The sequence below is a fragment of the Zosterops lateralis genome (assembly GCF_965231275.1).
Source record: "Zosterops lateralis genome assembly, chromosome: 1".
Lineage (NCBI taxonomy): Eukaryota > Metazoa > Chordata > Aves > Passeriformes > Zosteropidae > Zosterops > Zosterops lateralis.
In genome coordinates this window covers 119,973,821-119,981,188 of record NC_139762.1, presented here as the reverse complement: position 1 = coordinate 119,981,188, position 7,368 = coordinate 119,973,821, and positions in this window count along the sequence as shown.

Here is a 7,368-nt window from a genome sequence, read left to right as displayed (position 1 = left end):
AATTGCTGGTAGAAATTTATATAATGAAAAACAGCTAAAAAGTACTTTTCTTTTGTCAAAAAAAAAAAAAAAAAAAAAGGCACCAAACTGGGAAAATATTTGATATCACAAGCTGTGTCACAAAGTTCTGTACCTTTTCAATTTCAGCTATCTCCAATAATTTCTCTTCAGATAGTTTATGACATAATATGTCCTGTATAATAGGACAGGTTTTGTTATCCTGGAGTTTCACTAATAAATCAGGTGAAATTGCACTGATTGCATGAGATTACAAACAGTCTTCAGTTCTGCATTCCTTGTCACCTCACTATTGTAAGAGCAGAATAAGTTTCCCCCACTTACACATGGCACTGTGAGGGGGACCTGACCTTTAATGACTGTAGGAAAGATGTACTGAACCAGCTGTCCTCAGCCTCCATGCTGCTGTCCATTTGGGCTGCACGGAGGACCCACCTTCCCATCAGCCATGTAATAAGGTCTAGAGCTGAGAATGCTGAGTATCCTAAACCAGAACAATCACCCTCAAACCCAAAATATCTGTGGAAGAACATCAGAGCCATACTTTTTTTTTTTTTAACTTTAGTGCCATAAATATGTTGAAAATTGAACTTGATAATTTTTGCTCAATGTTGTCTAAAAGATATTTATCAACATCTCTGTGAGCTTCATCCCAGCATCTTCAGACAATCACATCTAAGACCTAAGACAATGTTCCTAGGTCTTACAGAAACTGCATCAGCAACTGACCCTACAAACATCATCATTTTTTTTTTTTTTTCTATCTTGGTTGTTGAAAGAAAGATCTTCAGTTTCTTTGGCCTTTTAATTTCTTTTTGAAAAAAGTGGAAATATTTTAGAAAATCTGGGTGAGTCCACCCTGTGTCAGCAATAAGTCACAGTTTTGTCTTGACAATTATTGACTTAGGTACAGAAGGAGATGACTGAAACCTTCCATGTGTGACTGGCAGTTAGGTTGTTATGGATTATTAGGCTCACAAAAACAACTAGATCACAATCTGTAATTACTTGCACGTGGCAACAGGGACCTTTTTGGTCTCTAATACTAGAACATAATGCAATCCAATGGCTACAGGTGGGACTAAAATTACTTTTTAAGTGTGTAATTGGTCCCTGAAGCAAAATAATTCCTTATGGCCTTTGTCACTTGAAGCCTTTCAGCTGAACATCTTTCCCTTTCCTTCACAAGTTACGGAGTTTGATAATATTCACTAATTTTGCTGCTGATCTAATCACTATCAATAAGGGTGACACAAAAAAATCAATTCTTTAACAGGAAAGATTGAAACTTGTGATCTGGAGAGCTCTTCCAAATAGGCTGGGTTAACACAATAGTCCCTCCTGAACATGGAATACATGGATGCAACCCATATTCCCATTGCCTTATCTGAAGTCAAGTTTACCCTTAAGTCTTTTAAAATATATCCTGTGTTCACAGAATATGCATGTTTGTATGGGCTGTTTATCTCCTCGGGTTTGAAAAAGTGTAAGGTACTGCATTAGGGTGAATAATGTATGTCTTTAGTTCCAATGTTTTTATCTCCTTTCCAAAATAGGAGGGTTGATAGTGATTAGTGGTGGTGTAGATTTGAGGATCCAAGTATTTTATTGGGTCACAGCATGTAATTAGCTATTCGTATTAACTTTGCTTCACGTTCATCCTTCAAGTCTTACCCTTAATGATGCCGCTATTATTTAGCTCTTGGGAAAATAACACTTTGGAACACAACCATCTCTGAATTATTTGAAATACTATTACTTACATCTTATCCATGTCCTGAGGGCCAAACCATATTTGGGTTCCATTTTAACAGAATAGAACTTTTCTTAAAGAGGGGTGTGTTAGGCTAAATGTTGAACGAATGTAACACATGCTGGTAGGGTAAGATGGAAAGAAGGAACACCTAGGAGAATGTTCCTAGGTAGAAACAAAGGAAGTTGTATCTCTTACATGAATGGGGAAGTTCTTTCTTGAGAAGAAAGAGCAGATCTGTAGCAGTGATCCCCAGCCATCACCTGCGCCATGATTACTCAAGGCAGTGTCTCCTGATTGCTTCTTTTTTGTTAGCAGAGGTTTTACTCCAGCTTGGAAAGAAGAAGGATGACCCAGTGTGAACTGAGTAGGGGGTAAAATGAGTGACAGAAGGATTCAGCAGTAATTCTGCATTTCCTTGATTTTGTCAGTTTAAAGTTGACCTCTTAATATTAATGTAGATTTTGTCATTTATTTTTTATGCCTGGTGTATCTACCTTAATACAGGGACAACAGTTCATGCTGAGCGTTTTATACATAATTTATATCCAATACTAAAACCCTTTGTACTGCTTTAAGGGGTTATAAATTCAGTGCAGCCTAACGGATATGTTAATGCAAAACTTCTGGCCTACACATTTTACTTGATGTGAATTGCCTATGATTTTGCACCCTAGACATTTTGCCAGGAATATACATTAAAAAAAGAGTTACAGAATATATCAATGAACAATAATAAAAGCTACCTTCTTGGGAATACTCACATCTCTAGTAATAATTATCCAACAACATTTGGATCAGATATTCATTGTTCACATTATTTTATTATCCACAAAGCAGTGCTATTTCCAAGACTCGTACACCATCCAAAGTTGTGGTTGTAGAGAAGTGTAACAACACTATATCCAATTTTATTGCACTCCATTCATATCAAGTTAATGAAATACTGAGAGTTCTATTTTTTCTTGTTTGTTTACACTTAGGCTAAGACGAGATAAACCCACTATTATGATACTTAAAAGTCCTCCTAAGAGTATTACATTGTGTTCTGTGAAATTAATACTATAAAATACATCCACTTCATCCTTACTGCTCTATTTATTATTGGCCCTTCTATCTCTGCACAATGACATTAGTGGTTAAGATGCTTCCTAGATGCAACAAGCATAGTCTATTCCACCAGAACTTGAGCATTTTGGGAGCTGCTCTACAGATTGTGCCCCTTATACTTTTTGGGTCTCAGAGTTTGCAGGACTAAATATTAAATTGATGTGACATAACAAAATAGGGAGAGAAAAGTAGGGGGAAAAGCATGTGCAGAGCCAAGACAGAGCAGTGTGTGCTATTTAAAGGAGCTGTATTTCCAAGTTTGGAGTTCTAGTCTGGGTGTTGGCATACATCAGTGTGCATGGATAGAAAACACTGCGTCTGCCATGGGATTGATATTAAAAGAAAAACACAACAGGACTGGGTGTTTGTTTGGAACTCTCTGGTACTGCACTCCTTTATACTTGTGCAAACATGGTCTCTCCATCACTTGGAGGGTTCTTTCTTCTGCAATCTCCATTCTTTGCGTGTCTACATTGGAGCCCCTTCAGGGCTTTCCAGGCAGAGACACAGCTGGGCTGTAGAGCTGTGTGGATTTAGACAGGCAGATAACCAATGTAGGCTGTAGTGAGAGAAATGAAAGGTGTAGGAAATGAATCTGGGCCACATGCAACCAGTTTGGTTGCAATAAACTCTCCTTTTGCAGCAGGAGCTGAAGGAGACTTCCTGCTACACTAACTCTGCTGTAGCTAAACAGAAGAGGATCAGAACACTGCTATTAAATCTCTGGGTCCACCAGTTTCCCCTTTCTTCAATAGCTGTTCAATGATGCATAGGATCATGGCCTCTCTGAGTCCAAGCAAGGATGGCTTTCTCCCCACCAAAACCCCAGGGGCATCCATTCTGTACCGCAGAGCCAGCTTTCATCTCCTGGAGAGGGAAAAAGTAATGAATCCAAGAAAACTGGAAGGGAAATTCAGGAAGCCAGGGTATCATTATTGATGTTATAGCTTCTCATGAAAGGCTGTAAGGGATCTTTAAGGTTTAAAATAAGCTTTCAAAGCTTTGGTTTTACGTTCAAATAAAATAAAACAAAAATTAAATGAAAAAGGGATTTCCTTATGGACACAGCTTCTCTCAAAACCACAAAGGAGCTTTGATCAAACACAGAACCTTGAGAAAATGTATTGTATTATGTACATTTACAACAGCTCCCAAACTTCTCTTTGCAACCTCTCATCCAGGTGCTTAACCAAACCAAACCAAACGTCTTCAATTCAGCCAGTCCTGCAGCCTTTCAGTCCACTCTGTTAAGAGTATAAACCCTTAAGAAATATATAAATTTGCTCTGTAAGTGCTGTGGAAATATGTCCAGTGTGCCTTGTAGTGATATGTACACAAAAACCTGTCATCCCACATAGAGTTAAAGCAATACTCCCTTTCTTGTTTGCCAGGGAAATTGTTTGTTTGTTTTCCTGAAGGGGAACACAATTGTTCAGACCATTGTAAACTGAGTCAAAAGAGTTTTCAGCAAAGAGTTACGTTTCATTGAATTATTTGTGACAGCTTTGATTAATTGCAGATGTGCTAATCAGATTTTTTCAATTTCTTATTAACTACAGTACCTTTCTTTTCAGGACCTGATTTTCCTTCTTTGCTGACGATAATGCAAACCCGACCTGAAGGCTGGCTTTGGTCCAGCCTTGGCAGCTTTCAGTCACTGCACAGAGGAACAGGTAGCCTCTGGCTCTTTGTTTGTTTTAAAATTTCTGTGATGATTGTGATCTGGCAGAAAGAAGACAGATCCAGAACTTGTTTTAAATGACTGTTGTAACGGGGAAGTTTTGTAAAATCTCTTAAAGCCAGTGATGAAAACAGGACAACACGCCTCTGTCATTACACTCCACCAAACGTTAAAGATCAGAATCTGTCCTGTGTATTTAGGAAAAACTCCCCCTGAAAATTAATTAAGACCTAGGGTTTTAAAATGTCACCAATATATATATATATTTAAGAGATAAAAGGAAAAAATTACTTTGAGGTTACAATCAACACTTAAGTTAGTATAAGTCAATTCTGTTTATTTTACTTTCAGGCAGCAAGCAGTATCAGATTTCATCACATCGCACACCTGCATCTTCAGGGTTTGTTTGCTTTCCACCCATAACTGCATTCAGTAGACAATAGTTACAGTCAGTAAAAGCATAATATTTTCTAGGCTAAAATGAATGAAAATCCACATCTGAGTTTCTAGAATTTAAGTAAACATCAGAGACAATTTGGGATATTGCAAACAGGCCACAGTTTGCACAGAAACCACAAGTTAACACTGAGGCATGATCAGTAAATGCTAATGTTTGCCATTGGGCTGCTGCTTCTGCTGCAAGTTGTCACCTTTAGGAGTTTCTGTACTCCTACTTCAACATGGAATTAATGAAAAATTCAAGTTCTTTTTTTTTTTCAGGGCACAAAAATGTCAGCAAGAACTAATAGGTTTTTGTTTCTCTTTCCTCAAATTGCTTATATATGAGTCTTGACCTCCCGAAGTCAGTAAAAGGACGTTGTTTTTTATGAAGCTTTGGATCTGCTCCTTAAGTGCATTAGGGCTTTTGAACAGGAGGGCAGAGCACAAAGGTCCACATGTGTGGACATCTCTACAGCAGTGTGTCTGTGTGTACATGCAGGGGGCTCAGAGAGAGAACACAGAAATGCTCTTGGGTTTTGGAGTTTTTTGGGGGTTTTTTTTGTTTTGGTTTGGTTTGGTTTTTTGGGGTTTTTTTGGTGGGGTTTTTTTTGGTTTGTTTTTTTTTTTTTTTTTTTTTTTTTTTCCCTCAAGGAGAGGGAACGCCTCACTTCAGCTTGAATGTAATTAATCAGTTTGGCTTTTAGAAAAGAGTTACATAAAGAATAATGAAGGTTGTGATAAAAAAGTTAGCTTTTCAATGCATCTTGTGACTATTTGTAAGTAATTGGGGTCTATTGGGAGGAGACTTTCCTCTATTTATCTTCCCTTTTTAACTTGAGGTTAAGAACCTAATAAATCTCTCCAAGTAGTGCTCCTTCACCCCACAGACATATTGAGGGTTACCACTGAGTTTCTGTGGCATGCAACTAGAAACTACCACCCATTACAGCTACTTCATAAAATTACCTGCATACTGTCTTTCTGCTTTTACTGTTTTCTCCTTAAATTGGTTGAAAAATGTAAAAAAAAAAGCTCAAAATAGAAAGAGAAGATGTGGTAAAAATATAAACTATTAGACTGTAAGGAGCTCCCAAAGTACTGGAAAGAGTTTCCAGAAAAATACATAGGAAGCACCCCCCTCTTGGGATTTTTTTTTTAATGTCTTTAAGCTGGGGAATTTAAGATGAGTGTCTTCTTAAAAGGGAAAGATTTGTTTTCTTGGCAAGAAGGGCAGGAGAGCAAGTCCTCTAACACCCATGAAGTTCAGGGATCAGTAGGGCAAAGCAGCTCAAAACTTCCCCTGGCCTCCACATGAAAAGCTGCTTGACTTCAGACTCCCCTGCCGGCATCAAGGTGTTCCCCAGACATGTTGCCAACAGCTTGGAATAGGAGCTGGTATTCCTGTCAATTTTCTGAAATATGCCATTGGAACTTCCTGCTATTCCTGATCTAAAATATTCCTATTCTCCCTGTGTCAGGATCTTGGCTTTATGGGGTTTGCTAGCAAGCATCTAGGAAGAGGATGTGTGTTCAAGAGCAATCCCTCCCACATCTCCTCCTGTGATGGGTGTTCAGAGCTTTCCTTTTCCTCCAATTGTCATGCATTCTTCAGTCCATGAATGTAAGGGTCAAGAAGAGAATACAATCACACAGAAGTGAACTTCAAAAGCAGAATTATTAAATTATGTCTTTTTCTATATAAACTTGCCATGATTTTTATGGAAAATATTTTCATTTCACAAAATGAAGAACAAAGGAGACAAGAGGGAAAATTGCAGTGAAATCATACAGATCATTTTCTTACTGACAACCTATGTCTGCCTTTTTGTAAAACTGAAACATTTGAGAGACTCGTGTTTTCTGTCTCTTTTTCTCTCTTTGATTCTCCTTGTCTAAGATTTCTTTTTTAAAAAAATCTTCTTTTGCAATTTCATTGCTGGAATTCAGCACTTTTTTTCCAGATAAACTTTCCTGTACCCAATAGCAAGAATATTTTCTGCACTACCCCCAGCTTTGTCATGATGAAACATCTTCTGTGAGGGCAAACCTGGCTCCTGATTGCTAACACTGCTTGTTGCTACCAAGAAACCTGGGGACATTCCAGGTGAGATGTGGCAGATTTTAGCATTGTACTGTAGCTGTTGAATGCAGTACTAGTTTAGACTCTGCTGATGCTCAAAATGGAAAGCTGAAGAGATCTATTTATCTAAACAAGAAATAATTACAATATTCAAATACAGGATTTTATTTTAGTGATCCCCACTTGAAAGTTTTGAACTGATTGTAGGAAGAATCTGGTTCTTCTTTAATCCTTCTTCTTTAGTATTTTACCTGTGGCAGAAGAGAAAAATAAACATTTTGAACT